The following is a 17,733-nucleotide window of genomic DNA, read 5'->3' on the forward strand; positions in this document are numbered from 1 at the left end:
ACTTACGAATGACTCCTGAACTCCGCATCACTTACTACTGACCTTTGAACTTTGCATCACTACTGACTCCTGAACTCCGCATCACTTACTACTGACCTTTGCATCACTACTGACTCCTGAACTCCGCATCACTTACTAATGATCTCTGAACTCTGTATCTCTACTTACTCCTGAACTCTGCATCACTTACTACTGACCTCTGAACTGTGCATCATTACTGACTCCTGAACTTCGCATCACTTACTACTGACTCCTGAACTTCGCATCACTTACTACTGACTCCTGAACTTCGCATTACTACTGACTCCTGAACTTCGCATCACTTACTACTGACTCCTGAACTTCACATTACTACTGACTCCTGAACTTCGCATCACTTACTACTGACTCCTGAACTTCACATTACTACTGACTCCTGAACTTCGCATCACTTACTACTGACTCCTGAACTCCGCATCACTTACTACTGACCTCTGAACTGTGCATCACTACTGACTCCTGAACTTCGCATCACTTACTATCGACCTCTGAACTGTGCATCACTACTGACTCCTGAACTTTGCATCACTTACTACTGACCTTTGAACTTTGCATCACTACTGACTCCTGAACTCTGCATCACTTACTGATATCTGAACTCTGTATCTCTACTGACTCCTGAACTCTGCATCACTTACTGATATCTGAACTCTGTATCTCTACTGACTCCTGAACTCTGCATCACTTACTACTGACCTCTGAACTGTGCATCATTACTGACTCCTGAAATTCACATCACTTACTACTGACTCCTGAACTTCGCATCACTACTGACTCCTGAACTTCGCATCACTACTGACTCCTGAACTTCGCATCACTTACTAATGAATCCTGCACTCTGCCACTGAACTGACCCCTTAACTCTGTGTCACTTACTACTGACTTACTTCTGAACTAATTTTACATATTCTACTGACCCCTGAACCCAGCATCACTACTGACCCCTGAATTCTGCATCACTTACTACTGACCCCTGAACTCTGCATCGCTACTGACCCCTGAACCCAGCATCACTACTGACCCCTGAATTCTGCATCACTTACTACTGACCCCTGAACTCTGCATCACTACTGACCCCTGAATCCTGCATCACTTACTACTGACCCCTGAACTTTACATCATTACTGACCCCTGAATACTGCATCACTTACTACTGACCCTTCACTTTAAGTCACTTACTACTAACCTTTGTACACTGTGTCATTCATTATTGACCCCTAAACTATATCTCACATGCTACTGACCCCTGAACCATGCCTCACATGCTACTGACCCCTGAACCATGCCTCACATGCTACTGACCCCTGAACCATGCGTCACATGCTACTGACCCCTGAACCATGCGTCACATGCTACTGACCCCTGAACCATGTCTCACATGCTACTGACCCCTGAACCATGCCTCACATGCTACTGACCCCTGAACCATGCCTCACATGCTACTGACCCCTGAACCATGCCTCACATGCTACTGACCCCTGAACCATGCCTCACATGCTACTGACCCCTGAACCATGCGTCACATGCTACTGACCCCTGAACCATGCGTCACATGCTACTGACCCCTGAACCATGTCTCACATGCTACTGACCCCTGAACCATGCGTCACATGCTACTGACCCCTGAACCATGTCTCACATGCTACTGACCCCTGAACCATGCCTCACATGCTACTGACCCCTGAACCATATCTCACATGCTACTGACCCCTGAACCATGCCTCACATGCTACTGACCCCTGAACCATATCTCACATGCTACTGACCCCTGAACCATGTCTCACATGCTACTGACCCCTGAACCATGTCTCACATGCTACTGACCCGTGAACTATATCTCACATGCTACTGACCCCTGAACCATGTCTCACATGCTACTGACCCGTGAACTATGTCTCACATGCTACTGACCCGTGAACTATATCTCACATGCTACTGACCCCTGAACCATGTCTCACATGCTACTGACCCGTGAACTATATCTCACATGCTACTGACCCCTGAACCATGTCTCACATGCTACTGACCCCCCATAAGGGAGACTTCGTGTAGTGATATGAAGCAGATATCTTATTACAGTCAGTCTAGGAAATGACAGAGCGTGCAGGTAAGGGGCCCCTGACCATTCTTCTTGCCTGGGAGTGAGGCGTGACGTCACCCCGGTCAGGTATGTGTCTGAGCGGACAGAGAGGGAGGGGAAGCGGCGGGGACGTCACGTACACAGCGGTCTCTGATTGGTGGTGCGGCGGGAAACGGCGGCCATCTTGGAGGTGTCAGTGCGAGGCTGAGAGAGAGAGAGCGGAGGGGCAAAGTGACGTGCGGAGTTGACGAGTGACCGAGGAGTGGGTGTGAGGGAGCGGAGCCAGTACCGGGCACCCCGGCTGATGTGAGAGAGCTCTGTACAGGTGAGGATCCCCACCCCCACATACATACTGAACTCAATGGGAGGATAGCACCGGGCTCTGACAACAGAGACTCCAATGAATGTACATCACAGAGCCAGGCGGAGATGAGCTGACAGAGGAGGAGAAGGCCAGGGGATGGGGACCCAAGAACCAGGACAGGAGGGAGTAGCTGGGCAGCAAGTTAGAGCTGGATATGGGAGGATGGGCAGAGAGGTGTGGATGGAGAAGGGGGCACTGAGGATAGGCAGAGGAGAGTGACCAGAGTTGAGGAACCACACTTGTAGATGGGCAGAAAGTTGTGGGTGTGGAAGAGGAGATGGGCAGAAAGTTGTGGGCGTGGAAGAGGAGATGGGCAGAAAGTTGTGGGCGTGGAAGAGGAGATGGGCAGAAAGTTGTGGGTGTGGAAGAGGAGATGGGCAGAAAGTTGTGGGTGTGGAAGAGGAGATGGGCGGAAAGTCGTGGGCGTGGAAGAGGAGATGGGCGGAAAGTCGTAGGCGTGGAAGAGGAGATGGGCGGAAAGTCGTAGGCGTGGAAGAGGAGATGGGCGGAACGTCGTAGGCGTGGAAGAGGGGATGGGCGGAACGTCGTAGGCGTGGAAGAGGGGATGGGCGGAACGTCGTAGGCGTGGAAGAGGGGATGGGCGGAACGTCGTAGGCGTGGAAGAGGGGATGGGCGGAACGTCGTAGGCGTGGAAGAGGGGATGGGCGGAACGTCGTAGGCGTGGAAGAGGGGATGGGCGGAACGTCGTAGGCGTGGAAGAGGGGATGGGCGGAACGTCGTAGGCGTGGAAGAGGGGATGGGCGGAACGTCGTAGGCGTGGAAGAGGGGATGGGCGGAACGTCGTAGGCGTGGAAGAGGGGATGGGCGAAACGTCGTAGGCGTGGAAGAGGGGATGGGCGGAAAGTCGTAGGCGTGGAAGAGGGGATGGGCGGAAAGTCGTAGGCGTGGAAGAGGGGATGGGCGGAAAGTCGTAGGCGTGGAAGAGGGGATGGGCAGAATGTTATGGATGGAGAAGCATAGATGGTCAGAAAGTTGTGGACCGAGACTTGTAGATGGTAAGAAAGTTGTAGGCAAGAAAGGGGCAATGAGGGAAAAAGTTGTTGACTATGATGGGTAGATGGGCAGAAAGTTGTAGATGAGGAAGGGGAGGCATGGAGAAAGTTGTGGATATTGAAGAGTAGATGGGCAGATTGTTGTAGGCGAGGAAGGGTAGGCAGGCAGATAACTGTAGACAGAGAGGAGGAGATGGACAGAAAGTTGTAAGCAAGAAAGGGGCAATGGGCAGAAAGTTGTGGACTGAGATGGGTAGATGGGCAGAAAGTTATGGATTGAGATAAGTAGATGGGCAGAAAGTTTTTGATTGAGATGGGTAGATGGGCAGAAAGTTATGGATTGAGATAAGTAGATGGGCAGAAAGTTTTTGATTGAGATGGGTAGATGGGCAGAAAGTTGTGGACTGAGATGGGTAGATGGGCAGAAAGTTGTGGACTGAGATGGGTAGATGGGCAGATTGTTGTAGGCAAGGAAGAGGAGATGGGCAGAAAGTTAAGGATGGAGATGGATAGATTGGAAGAAAGTTGTAGGCAAGGAAGAGGAGATGGGCAGAAAGTTATGGACGGAGAAGCGTAGATGGGCAGAAAGTTGTGGACCGAAACTTGTAGATCTGAAGAAAGTTGTAGGCAAGAAAGGGGCAATGGGGGAAAAAGTTGTGGACTGCGATGGGTAGACGGGCAGAAAGTTGTAGGTGAGGAAGGGCAGGCATGGAGAAAGTTGTGGATATTGAAGAGTAGATGGGAAGATTGTTGTAGGTAAGGAAGGATAGGCAGGCAGAAAGTTGTGGACTGAGATAGGTAGATGGACAGAAAGTTGTCGATTGAGATGGGTAGATGGGCAGAAAGTTGTGGACTGAGACGGGTAGTTGGGCAGATTGTTGTAGGCAAGAAAGGGACAATGGGCAGAAAGTTGTGACCTTAGAAGGGTGGGTGGCTGGAAAAGTGTCGTCAAGAAAGCAGAGATGGGCAGAATGTTGTTGATGGAGAAACATAGATGGGCAGAAAGTTGTGGGCAAGGAAGGGGAAACAGGCAAAAATAGTGTACATGGCAAAGAGGAGATGGGCAAAAAATTGTAGGAAGTATAAATGACCAGACTGCGGGAGAAGGGCAGAAGGAAACGATAAGACTAAAAGAGATGCACTAATAGTGTAATTCCAGGGGTTGCTTTAGGAGGTGGACAGCATGATTGGAGACCAAGAGTGTCAGGGAAACAGTGGAAGGGTGAGCCTATAGTGCCGGCGATTGTGGAAGGTGGACTGAGAGTCACGTGGGTAGACCGGATGTGTTCTGTAGGGGACAGGTGGGCAAATGGTAGAGGCGATCCAGGCAGTTGGTTGACAAGAAACAGAAAGTCCTGGCTGTGAAGGATGACAAGTAAGAGTTGTGGTGCGCAGACGTGTTCAAGAAAACACCAGATTGGACCTTTTAATCTTTGGTTGTAGCACTTTGGCCATGAGTGAGGTGCAGTAAAGAGCTTTGGAAGCCATTACTATTGAACAAAGAGATTTTCTGATCTATTGGAAAATTGTTGGTATGATTTTTAAAAAAAACAAACAAAATAACTCGTCTAGGTGGATGCTGTATCTGTCCCCTGGTGCCTCCTAAGGCCGAGATCTGAGCGATCAAACACTACTGATCACTCAGTTCTTGGTCTTTAGCGAGCAGAAAGCCATGACCATCAGTCTCTGTCTCTCTGCTTTGCCCCTCCAGCTCTTCCTGGAGTGCCGGCCTGTAGAGTGGGCAAGAGCAGCTGGTTCAGGCTCTCAGCGGCATGTAGAGAGGCTGAGTCATCTGCCAGTCCAGGTATCTGAGTGGATCTTTCGGGAGCCTGGACCATCTGAGTGACATCAGCTGACAGTGGGCTATAGCAGGTCACAGGTGTGCAGTACAAAGTGCACTCCTGTGATCCCCAGGAGAAAAATAGCCAAAAGAGCTTTGGCCCTATTTCTCTTTTAATATCCAATTGATCTGTGATTGGAAAAGAGGGAACAAAACTTTTTCTGTCTGTCTGCCATATCCTATCATGTTTAATGATGGGCTCAGTAAGCTGGTCTGTGTTGGCCCTTAGAGGCAGGGAGCAATAGGCAGACATGTTGTTTAGCTGTGCCTTTGTTAGCAGCCTAACATCAGTTTATGTGAGCAGAAGTAGTAATAAAATAAATTTGAAAGGTAGAAACTGCAGTGCAGGGAACTTCTATAAACGGATGGCCATATAAAAATCTGATCTGCATAATTGAGTTTCCTGTTTTGTGTAGACTGGGTCTTAATCATTGATCTTTTAGTAAATGATGTGGGTCGGCTCCCAGGCATCATAGGCAATATCTGGGAATTGAACATTTATGACTTCTGCATGTTCATGATGAAAGGTTTGGCCGTCCACCAAAGGCTGCCAGCGAAAGTCTCAAATAAATCAACAGATCAGAATATTACATGCGCACTTTTCCTGATGTTTGTTATTGGAAACTGTAGAGACACGGATCCATTTCTGTGTGAAGAGCTTTGTTCTCCGTTTGCACCCCACTCCACTATGGATCAGAGAATGTTACAACAGGAATATATGCCAATATTAGGCCTCTGTTTTATGGATGCACATGGTAATGAAGCCTTTGTCTCCATGCACACTATTGTTCTTTTAAGCTCAAAAAATACTGGAAAAAGCACTGGATAAAAAACACTGATAATAGTACATTTTGGTAGTGTTTAGGAGCATTAGTGTTTTATTAGCGTTTTTACAGTACATCTAGGGGGAAAAGAAAAGCTAGAAAAAAGCTGTTTGGAGCGTATTAGTAGGATTTAGGAGCGTTCAACGTTTTTTTTCTGTTGGAAAAATGCTCCCAAAAACTCTACAAAACCTATTTTTTTTTTCTTCTAAATGCTGAAGCTTGAAAAACGTTACTAGCCTAAAAGAGTGTGCAAGGACACATAGGATAACACTATTTAGCTTCTAAGAGCAGAAAAACAAACCCGATAGTGTGCATGGAGGCTCAAGGTAATCAGTTCTTGGCAGCGGAAAGGAAGTAACATTGTAGAATAGCTGCAGAAACTATGATGGTTTAGCAGGACAATGGGTAAGCTCAGGCTTGTCTTAGAAATCTACAAATGACAATCTGCACACCAAACATTTGGGTCCTCCAGAATAAAATATAAAGCTGAAGTTTAGGTATGGTGATTTTTACATTGGTAGATTGGTCCAGCTTGGACAAGTGTAAGTACGTATGTGCTATACCTGTGGGATCCCTGTGAAAGCTGGAAATCATTGTAGCTGGAACCTCTACTACATTGATCTCCACTAGCTTTTGGGTCTTGTGCCAAGTAGCTGCCATGCTACATTGTTAGCACAGGAAGTAATACCCATTCTGTTTGGGCTCCATTCAAAGAACACTTTTTGTATTTTTGCAGTGAATGCAAAGCATTCTCTGGTTGGACAAGGTGGAGAGGTGGGCCGTTGATGTCATAATCTCCGCCTCATCCAATCGGAAAACACTTTGCATTAATTGAGAAATGCAATGTATTCTTTGAATGGCGCTCATGCCGAGTGAGCAATCTCCTGTGTTCAGTAAGCATCAGGGCAGCCGCTTGGTAAGGGACTTGGAAGCTAGCAGCAATCACCACAGTAGTGGTGCCTACTACAGGGATTTCCAGCTACCACAGGGATCCCACAGGTATTACACATACATTGGTCCTAGATGGACTAGTGTAACAATGTAAAAAAACTGCAGTACCTAAACTTCAGTTTGAAGTTTTTACTGTAATATATTTAAACACCCCAGTTATTGACAGAAGTGTTTTGGACCATTAACTGGGTCCTTGAAGGGAATCTGTTAAAGGGACAGGCCCCCGTAAAAGCAACCTTTCACAGACTTGAGCCCTATTCTAATACTAGGACAGTGAGACTGAAACTGGTTACTGAGTTACTTCCCTGGAACTAGTATGTGACATGTCAGTGGATGTCTACTTTCATCTGAGCCTTTTCTCACAGATGTTTGATTTTTTTTTTTTGACTGAGTTATACTTCGTTATAATTGGGAGAATCCTAGAATGGTAAGCTTTGGCTATATGCTGCCCTCATCTGACCATACTTGCAGAGAATCATTGATTGAACAAGTTTTATAGCCTGTTTCAGTTGCTTCTGTTAGTCATGTGATAAGCAGCAGCATTTTGCATTCCTTATTCTTTCTTCCCATTATTATAATACAGGATTTAGATCAGAACATAATAGCTGTCAGAACATAATAGCTCAGTTATTACTCACTTAGTATGGTGACCTCTCAGTTTTTGCAATCAATTTCCCAATGGGGAGGTTTCTCTCCACTTCCCGTTCATGTCCAAAACAGGAAATTAGAGGCAATCCCTCCAAAGTGGGGGTATCCCTAGTTGTTATGAACATCAGAACTAGTGTCCTTATTGAAAGGTTTCAGGTGTTCTAGTTAAAAAAAAAAAATTTTGCCTTTGGGTATGCTTGCAGGTGAACACATGACACAAATCTGGATATTGAATTATTTACATATTATCAAGCAGTAAATGAGCTGTATGGTTGACCTGTAGCTTCATGCACTGTGGAAAAATGAAACCTCAAAATTCACAGCAGAAACTCTACAGCTGTTCAGCTTGCTCTTACTGGTACAGCTTACCCTGCTTTCATATTCCAACAGTGATTTGACAGCCTTCTAACACAGAGAACACAGAGCATCGACTTGTCAGTGGGAAGCTATATCCGCCCTATAATCCTAGACAAAAGTCCTGGAAATGGGCATTAGTTCAAACATAAAGGGTCTGGTAATGGGCTTTGGAGGTGGTTTACTAAAACTGGAGGGTGCAAAATCTGGTGCAGCTCTGCATAGAAACTATTCGGCCTTCATTTGTCTTGTCAAAGATTAAACTGGTTCTAAAGCCTCAAGGATTTTTTTACCTGAATGCATTCAGGTAAAAAAAAAACTTCTGTGTCACATACTCCCCCCCCCCCTTCTTTAAACTTACCTGATCCCTATTATGATCCAACGCTGTGCACGAGAGCAGAGCAGTGGCTTTGTCGCTCCTCCTTGGGCAAATTGATATCAGTGGGAGCCATTGGCTCCCGCTCCTGTCAATCAACTCCTGTGACGAGGGAGCTGAGTCCCGCTGTCTGTGTCAGTGAACATAGCAGCGGGACACGGGAGCAAGCCTGCATGTGTGTCCTCATGGGGATCCGCTTTCTATTGGGGACACTGAACAGAGTGGAGCGCCAGTGGAGGACCCGAGAAGAGGAGAGCCTCTATTGCACACAGCAGATAAGTATAGTTATGTTTATTTTTTTTTCTTTTACAACCACTTTAATTGAAGAAGCTGAAGTTAGAAGCTGATTGGCTACCATGCACGGCTGCCTCAGATCTTTCACTCTCCAGTTTAGTAAATCAACCCCTTTGTGTAGAAGTCAGAAGTATAGAAATGCTGCTAGCAAGTATTGAACTTGTTTCCACTTGTCTGTTTTCTCTGCACTAAAACACATTTTACTGCATGAAGTGCAGTCGAAGATGGGATCCCATTCATTCGTATGTGGACGGTTCACATCTATATGCTGCTTCCCTGGTGTGCTCTTAAAATATAGGCAATAACTGCATTTTTGTGCATTAGAGACACTAATGCCACATTGTAATATCTTTACTTTATTGCTGTATAGGAAACATTGAAGTGGAAGTCCAGGTGTAAATATTAAGTTTAAGAAGGATCCCACTCACACCTAACGCCAACTCTAACTACTCTGTAAAAGGAGGATGCTGATACTGTTCTTTTCTCAGAATGCTCTGGTCATGGGATCAGCTCCCAGCGGCGGCTTCTGCGAAGAGGAGACACAGCCAACAATGGTTATCCCATAGTAAGCCTATGGGTGATGTCACCGGCCAAGCATTCCAGCTGCTGTCGGGGATCTTACCTACGCCCTGAAGTTGCTGTTTAGGAGATCACATGACCGGACTGGAGCGCTCTGAGAATAGGCAAGTACAGTATATGCATCTCCCTTTTAAATTTTATTTAGGAGTTAGAAGGGGGGATGGGAGCAGTTATGGGCTTAGTTAGAGCCTGGAATTCTCCTTTAAGCATTATACTCGCTTACAGTGGGGATCGAAAGTTTGGGCACCCCAGCTAAAAATTTGTATTAATGTGCATAAAGAAGCCAAGGAAAGATGGAAAAATCTCCAAAAGGCATCAAATTACAGATTCTTATAATATGTCAACAAAAGTTAGATTTTATTTCCATCATTTACACTTTCAAAATAACAGAAAACAAAAAAATGGCGTCTGCAAAAGTTTGGGCACCCTGTATCGCAGCTTGTAAACGCTTTTTGTAGCCAGCCAAGAGTCTTTCAATTCTTGTTTGAGGTATCTTTGCCCATTCTTCATTACAAAAGTCTTCCAGTTCTTTGAGATTTCTGGGCTGTCTGTCACGCACTGCTCTTTTAAGGTCTATCCATAGATTTTCAATTATGTTGAGGTCAGGAGATTGTGAAGGCCATGGCAAAACCTTCAGTTTACGCCTCTTGATGTAATCCTTCGTGGATTTCGAGGTGTGTTTAGGATCATTATCCATTTGTAGAAGCCATCCTCTCTTTAACTTCAGCTTTTTCACAGATGGCATCAAGTTACCATCCAAAATTTGCTGAAATTTTATTGAATCCATTTTTCCTTCTACTCGTGAGATGTTCCCTGTGCCACTGGCTGCAACACAACCCCAAAGCATGATTGATCCAACCCCATGCTTAACAGTTGGACAGAGGTTCTTTTCATTAAATTCTGTGCCCCTTCTTCTCCAAACGTACCTTTGCTCAGTCCGGCCAAAAAGTTCAATTTTAACCTCATCGGTCCACAGAACTTGTTTCCAAAATGCATCAGGCTTGTCTATATGTTCATTTGCAAAGTTCAAACGATGATTTTTGTGGTGAGGACGTAGAAGAGGTTTTCTTCTGATAACTCTTCCATGAAGACCATATTTGTACAAGTATCTCTTTATAGTGGAATAATGTACCACAACTCCAGTGTCTGCCAGATCTTTCTGGAGGGATTGTGCAGTCAAAACGTGGGTTTTGAATTGTTTTTCTCACAATCCTGCGAGCTGTTCTGTCTGATATTTTTCTTGGTCTTCCAGATCTTGCTTTAACTTCCACTGTTCTTGATGACTGCCATTTCTTAATTACATTCCGAACAGAGGATATTGACATCTGAAAACGCTTTGCTATCTTCTTATAGCCTTCTCCAGCTTTGTGAGCGTCAACTAGTTTCAGTTTTCTAGACCACTGCTGAGAAGAACCCATGGTGCTGATTGTTGGGGCAAGGTCAGATGAGTCTGGGCATTTAAAACCTTTGAGATTGACATCACCTGATCTTCCCAGACGATGATTGAGAACAATCCATGACACTGGCAGGTCTCAGCTTGGCAAAGGGGGCAGTGCATGCTATAAATTCTGCAGGGTGCCCAAACTTTTGCAGACGCCATTTTTTTGTTTTCTGTTATTTTGAAAGTGTAAATGATGGAAATAAAATCTAACTTTTGTTGACATATTATAAGAATGTCTAATCTGTAATTTGATGCCTTTTGGAGATTTTTCCATCTTTCCTTGGCTTCTTTATGCACATTAATGCAAATTTTTAGCTGGGGTGCCCAAGCTTTCGATCCCCACTGTATATCTAACTATTGCTATGTTGGAGAGTTACATGTGATGCCAAAATCTTCACATTTCAACACTTCTATGTATTTTAGAAGCCTTGCATGTTCCCTCTCCTGCTACATCACTAGCGTGTCCCTGCAGCTCATGCACACAATGTGTATTGTGAGATTCAGAGACATGCTAGTTCCCTTTGGCAGATGGTGAGCAATAGTGGGTAATATGGACATACAAACAGGCAGTAAACATCCGCTTAGTTCAATAGTAGTGCTAATTGTGAGTCTTTGCTTGCTTTTTCTCTCCAGTAATAAAATACAGATGTTACACGTGGTGACGTTTTTTAAACTGGCACACTGACATGAATGGTGGAATCAAGGACATATGCAGTTTTGCAAATTTATATGTGTCTACGCTAGCCTTTCTCAGCCTAGGGTTCCTGAAAATCCTTTGAGCAAGGAGCGATTCTTGCCTCTCAGCTAAGTTTCCATTGTTACAATGATCTTGTTAACTATAAAAGGGGATATTCTTTCAGTTGACCATCAACCGTGAACAGTGAGCTGTATATACACTCACCGGCCAGTTTATTAGGTACACCTGTTCAACTGCTTGATAACACAAATTGCTCATCAGCCAATCACATGGCAGCAACTCAATGTGTTTAGGCATCTAGACATGGTGAAGACGACTTGCTGAAGTTCAAACCAAGCCTCAGAATGGGGAAGAAAGGGGATTTAAGTGACTTTGAACATGGCATGGTTGTTGGTACCAGATGTGCTGGAGTGAATATTTCAAAAACTGCTAATCTACTGGAATTTTTGCTCACAACCATCTCTAGGATTTACAGAGAATGGTCTGAAAAAGATGAAAATATCCAGTGAGTGGCAGTTGTGTGGACGAAAATGCCTTGTTGATGTCAGAGGAGAATGGGCAGTCTGGTTCGAGATGATAGCAAGACAACAGTAACTCAAATAACCACTCGTTACAACCAAGGTATGCAGAATACCATTTCTGAACGCACAACACATCGAACCTTGAAACAGATGGGCTACAGCAGCAGAAGACTACACCAGGTGCCACGCCTGTCAGCTAAGAACAGAGAATGGAGGCTACAATTTGCACAGGCTCACCAAAATTGGACAATAGAAGATTGGAATAGCAATGCCTGGTCTGACGAGTCTCGATTTTCCCTAGAGATGGTTGTGTGTGAAAATCCCAGTAGATCAGCAGTTTTTGAAACACTTAGACCAGTTCGTTTGGCACCAACAGCCATGCCACGTTCAAAGTCACTTAAATCCCTCTTTCTTTCCCATGTCGATGCTCAGTTTAAACTTCAGCAAGTCATTTTCCCCACATCTAGATTCCTAAATGTATTGAGTTTCTGCCATGTGATTGGCTGATTAGCAATTTGTGTTACCAAGCAATTGAACAGGTGTACCTTTTTTATAAAGTGGCTGGTGAGTGTATAATAATTATTAGCAGGGGCTCTCTGAAACCATAAAATTATTTAAAGGGTTCTTCATCTTCTACACCTTGAAAAAAAAAACTACCTTTTTACTGTTTAAGTATAAAAGGAACCGTTCAGAAATGTGCGTTGTGGTAATGTGCAGTAAATGGTGTCCTAGATTATGCATCTAGGTAGTGCACCTAAATGCACGTGTTTAATGCCCAATACAGGAAATCTGACAATTGTCATTGACATGGGGCTGTGGCTGCACTGCAAGGGTTAACTGCTTGTTTAGTCTAGAGAAGAGAAGAAGCACTTTATCTTACCTGATCCTGCGCTCCCCCAGCAAATGACCCAATGCTGTGGTGATGAACTGTCCCTCAGCGTCATTACGTCCAGCAGAGGACTATGGATCCTGCATTAGTCTTGATGTCAGTATTGGGGTAGGGCATGGGGGGAGAAGATGCTGCAGGGACTGGTCTAGCGGCATGCAGGGTCAGGTAAGCACATCTTCTTTTCTATGTCGCGTGCACCTAAAACGAGCAATTAACCCTTGCAGTATGGGCGCACTTTTATGTGTCCCGGAGTTAGACTTTAAGCGCAGCACAACCTACAGAAGAGAAACCTGTTACAATGTAAAATGCTACAGAAGAGAAACCTGTTACATTGTAAAATGCTACAGAAGAGAAACCTGTTACATTGTAAAATGCTACAGAAGAGAAACCTGTTACATTGTAAAATGCTACAGAAGAGAAACCTGTTACATTGTAAAATGCTACAGAAGAGAAACCTGTTACATTGTAAAATGCTACAGAAGAGAAACCTGTTACATTGTAAAATGCTACAGAAGAGAAACCTGTTACATTGTAAAATGCTTCAGAAGAGAAACCTGTTACAATGTAAAATGCTACAGAAGAGAAACCTGTTACAATGTAAAATGCTACAGAAGAGAAACCTGTTACATTGTAAAATGCTACAGAAGAGAAACCTGTTACAATGTAAAATGCTACAGAAGAGAAACCTGTTACATTGTAAAATGCTACAGAAGAGAAACCTGTTACATTGTAAAATGCTACAGAAGAGAAACCTGTTACATTGTAAAATGCTACAGAAGAGAAACCTGTTACAATGTAAAATGCTACAGAAGAGAAACCTGTTACATTGTAAAATGCTACAGAAGAGAAACCTGTTACATTGTAAAATGCTACAGAAGAGAAACCTGTTACATTGTAAAATGCTACAGAAGAGAAACCTGTTACAATGTAAAATGCTACAGAAGAGAAACCTGTTACAATGTAAAATGCTACAGAAGAGAAACCTGTTACAATGTAAAATGCTACAGAAGAGAAACCTGTTACAATGTAAAATGCTACAGAAGAGAAACCTGTTACATTGTAAAATGCTACAGAAGAGAAACCTGTTACAATGTAAAATGCTACAGAAGAGAAACCTGTTACATTGTAAAATGCTACAGAAGAGAAACCTGTTACATTGTAAAATGCTACAGAAGAGAAACCTGTTACAATGTAAAATACTACAATGGCAGGATTGTCCCTTACAGTATCTTCATGCCCCCACTTTTACACCTTGCCACCTGTCACTCCTCTTCATTCATTTCCCTCTCCAGTCCTTTCTGCTGCCTCTCCCTCTTGCTTCACCCTCCTCTCCTTTAATACATGTGCCATTCAGTTTATGAGGAATCCTGTTTTCTCATCCAAGGACTTTAGTGCACAATGGTTAGAACACCTCATGCATGGAAGGCCTCATGCACACTGCAGCTCAAAAAAGCTGCTGCTTCAAGTGTTTCAGCTTTTTTTTTTCCTCTGCCTGTAAACTCTCCTCTGTTTAGCCTATGTGTCCATACACACTATAGACGTTTTCAGGGGTTTACAGGCAGAAAAAGAAACCCGTTACTTGTGCATTCAGAGGAGCTTTTGAGCATAAAAGTTCAAAATCACATGAACACATTTTAATGGCCAGAATTTTGGCCAGTGGTATGCAATAAAGTATAACTAAAGGCAAAACTTTTTTTTTTTTTTTAAGTTTTGGATAGAGTGGCAAGGGATTAGAATCCGTGTCAGTTTTTGTTGTCTTTGCCCCGTTAAGGAGATTCACCCTCTGTTTGTCTGGTTTACCATTATCATTGAAAGTAAAGAAAATCACAAATGTTGGGTTGTCCCCAGAAAGGTAATAGAGGAGACATCTTCCAATGTGACCCCTAGTTCTGGTGACCTGATGGTCCCTAAGGCATTAACTTGATTTGCAGGGATTTCCTCTCACTTTCTGTTTGTCTGTGTGACAGAAAGTGAAAGAAAATCTCCAAAATGTCGATTGACCAGTTGTTGAAAAAAAATCTGACAGGACTTGAAACCCTCCCTTTCCCTTTCCTAAAGGGAAAAAAAAGTTCTGCCTATAGTTCTACTTTAACACTGGATGTAGGATCACGCACTAATGCTCATGCAAAACATGGCTTTTTACAGTGTTTTTGATGTTGCAAACACCTGTAAGAGAAGAAACCTTTTTAAAGCGGTAGTAAACTGCAAGAAAGAAGAAAAAAAAAAGTCCCCTGCATCACATACTAGCACATTATGTAAAACTTACCCTAAAACAAAGCCCTCCAGTGGCACGCTGTCACCGCCGCAGAGGCTTCCATCTTCACCTGGTCTTCCTTCCAGGTTCGCGAGCTCCGGCCATCTGACAGGCTGGGCCATGATGATGTCACTTCACCGAGTCTCAGGCCACGGCACACAGCCCTGAAGGAACAGCACGGGTATGCCATCCTTCAGATCGCATGCGCTGACTTTAGAAAAGAGAGAATATCTCCTAAACGGTACACTCTATAAGATCGGGGATCTTGATGCTGATAAAAGTAGACATATGTATACTCACAAAGCAAGGGTCATGTGAACAGGCAAAGAACATACGTATCATTCCCAGGAAATAGAGGTCCTGCGACAGAGTATGCTAACACATTTCAGGAGTTGAACTCCCTTCCTCGGAGTTTGACTCCCGAAACGCATTAGCATTCTCTGTCACAGGGCCTCTATTTCCTGGAACTGATCCCTATGGTTCTTTGCCTGTTCACATGACCCTTGGTTTGTGAGTATACATTTGTCTATTTTTAGAATAAATTCCATTTTTATCACGGTAATGCACGAGGAGAGTGCGCCCCTTCTTCTTCCTTTTTTTTTTTTTTTTTTTTTCTCTTAACATAATATAGATTTGAAAAGTTTTTTTTTGTTTTTAGAATTTTTGTTCAATTCAATAATAGTTTTCAACTGTACTGATCAGAAATAGTTTTTTCAAATGAACACATTTTTAACAGTGTGGTTTTCTTTTGGGAAATTCCATTCATTTCAAAATCAAACATTAAAAGCAAACCAAATTTTGAAGTATTTTTGAATTACAATTTTCAAGTCTCTATTATTGGATGTACTGACAATTTTCCATGCAAGCATTCCACCAAAAATTGTATGTTCAGATTAAGGTTGCAATTCAGGTGTTGGTTTTTCAGATCACTTTGGGTAGGGTTAAAGTGCCATTAAGGTTTACTTTTTTTTTTTTTTAACATAACTAACATGATCCTCTTCTTCTTTGGTCCCCTGCTGGTGCTGCTCGCTTCTCCCTCTTGACCAATGCCCCAATATCAAGTGGCAGCATAAAACTGTAGCTCAGCCTGCCCCTCCCCCCCCCCCCCCCCTCTCTCCTAATTGGCTCACTGGCTGTGATTGAAAACGGTGGGAGTCAATGGCTCCCTCTGCTGTCTCAACCAATGAGGAGAGGGAGTCCCAGAACAGCTGAGGCTCTCGTGCAAATCGCCGGCTTAAAAGGGGGCTTGGGTGAGTACTAGGTGGAGTTGTGGGGGGAGTAGCACACAGAGGGTTTTTTACCTTCATACATAGAATTCATGAATGTAAAAGAGGTATAGACTCCAGAGAGAGAGATATCATATTACCCCGGTACAAATCATTAGTAAGACCTCATCTGGAATATGCAGTTCAGTTTTAGGCACCAATTCACAAAAAGAACATTGGGGAACTGGAGAAAGTACAGAGAAGGGCAACCAAACTGATAAGAGGCATGGAGGAGATCAGCTATGAGGAAAGATTAGAGGAACTGAATTTATTCTCTCTTGAGAAGAGGAGATTAAGGGGGGATATGATCAACATGTATAAATACATCAGTGGTTCATATAGTGAACTCGGTGTAGAGGTATTCACCCTGAGGTCATCACAGAGGACAAGGGGGCACTCTTTACGTCTGGAGTAAAAGAAATTTAATCTCCAAACATGGAAAGATTTCTTCACAGTGAGAGCTGTAAAAATGTGGAATAGACTGCCTCAAGAGTTGGTTCTGGCCATCTCAGTGGATTGCTTCAAAAAAGGCCTGGATTGTTTCTTAAATACACAGAATATAACTGGATACTAACATTTATAGGTAAAGTTGATCCAGGGAATATCCGATTGCCTCTCGGGGGATCGGGAAAGAATTTTTTTCCCAGCAGGAGCAAATTGGATCGTGTTTTGCTGGGGTTTTTTTTTGCCTTCCTCTGGATCAACTGTGGGTATAGGATTATAACTTTATTTTTTTTACGGTTGAACTGGATGGACTTTTGTCTTTTTTTCAGCCAGACTAACTGTAACTATGTAAAAAACCTGCCTTTACAACTACTTTAATGATTGGCCACTACACTTTACTGCATTGCCTTATTGTGTAGGATTGCTAGTAAGGCCCGTACAACAATAGAGTCCCATTGGTAGATAAAAGGAATTTTATAGACCGATTTCCACCTATATACATCTGATCCCACAGCTGTCAGCCTGGTAGACATCACTATCTCAGAAATGTTGTTTGGTCCTTGTCGCGGCTCAGTGGAGGTGAAAAATCATGAAGGGGCATGCAGAAAGTTATGTTTAAATAGCAAGTAGCTTGTGAGCTTTCATACAGACTGCTTTAATGTAGAAGAACTGGTTTACACCCCGCAGTTGGCTCTAAAGAATCGTGAAATTATATAAATATCCGTGTTTTCCCTTTTTTTTTTTTTTTTTTTCTTTTTTTATAACCCTCTCATACTTAAATGTAGTGACAACCATTGCTTTCTAGTTTATGTAAAATTCATGTTGCCGGACTGTCTGCTTCATTATTTAGGTTTGTCACT

At 43.6% G+C, this 17,733-nt stretch overlaps 1 protein-coding gene across 3 annotated transcripts in view; it reads left to right on the forward strand.

Moving 5' to 3' along the window:
• Window positions 1-2,297: 2,297 nt before the first annotated feature.
• Window positions 2,298-17,733, forward strand: part of PLEKHA1 (pleckstrin homology domain containing A1) — a 93,731-nt gene continuing 78,295 nt past the window's right edge. For all 3 annotated transcript variants that reach the window (XM_089683259.1, XM_089683261.1, XM_089683260.1), the window contains exon 1: window positions 2,298-2,444. The gene's annotated coding sequence lies outside the window, so the exon portion shown is untranslated. The remainder of the gene's footprint in view (window positions 2,445-17,733) is intronic.

The sequence above is a fragment of the Staurois parvus genome, unplaced genomic scaffold, assembly GCF_062004578.1.
Source record: "Staurois parvus isolate SC_StPar_1 unplaced genomic scaffold, SC_StPar_1.0 ptg000303l, whole genome shotgun sequence".
NCBI lineage: Eukaryota > Metazoa > Chordata > Amphibia > Anura > Ranidae > Staurois > Staurois parvus.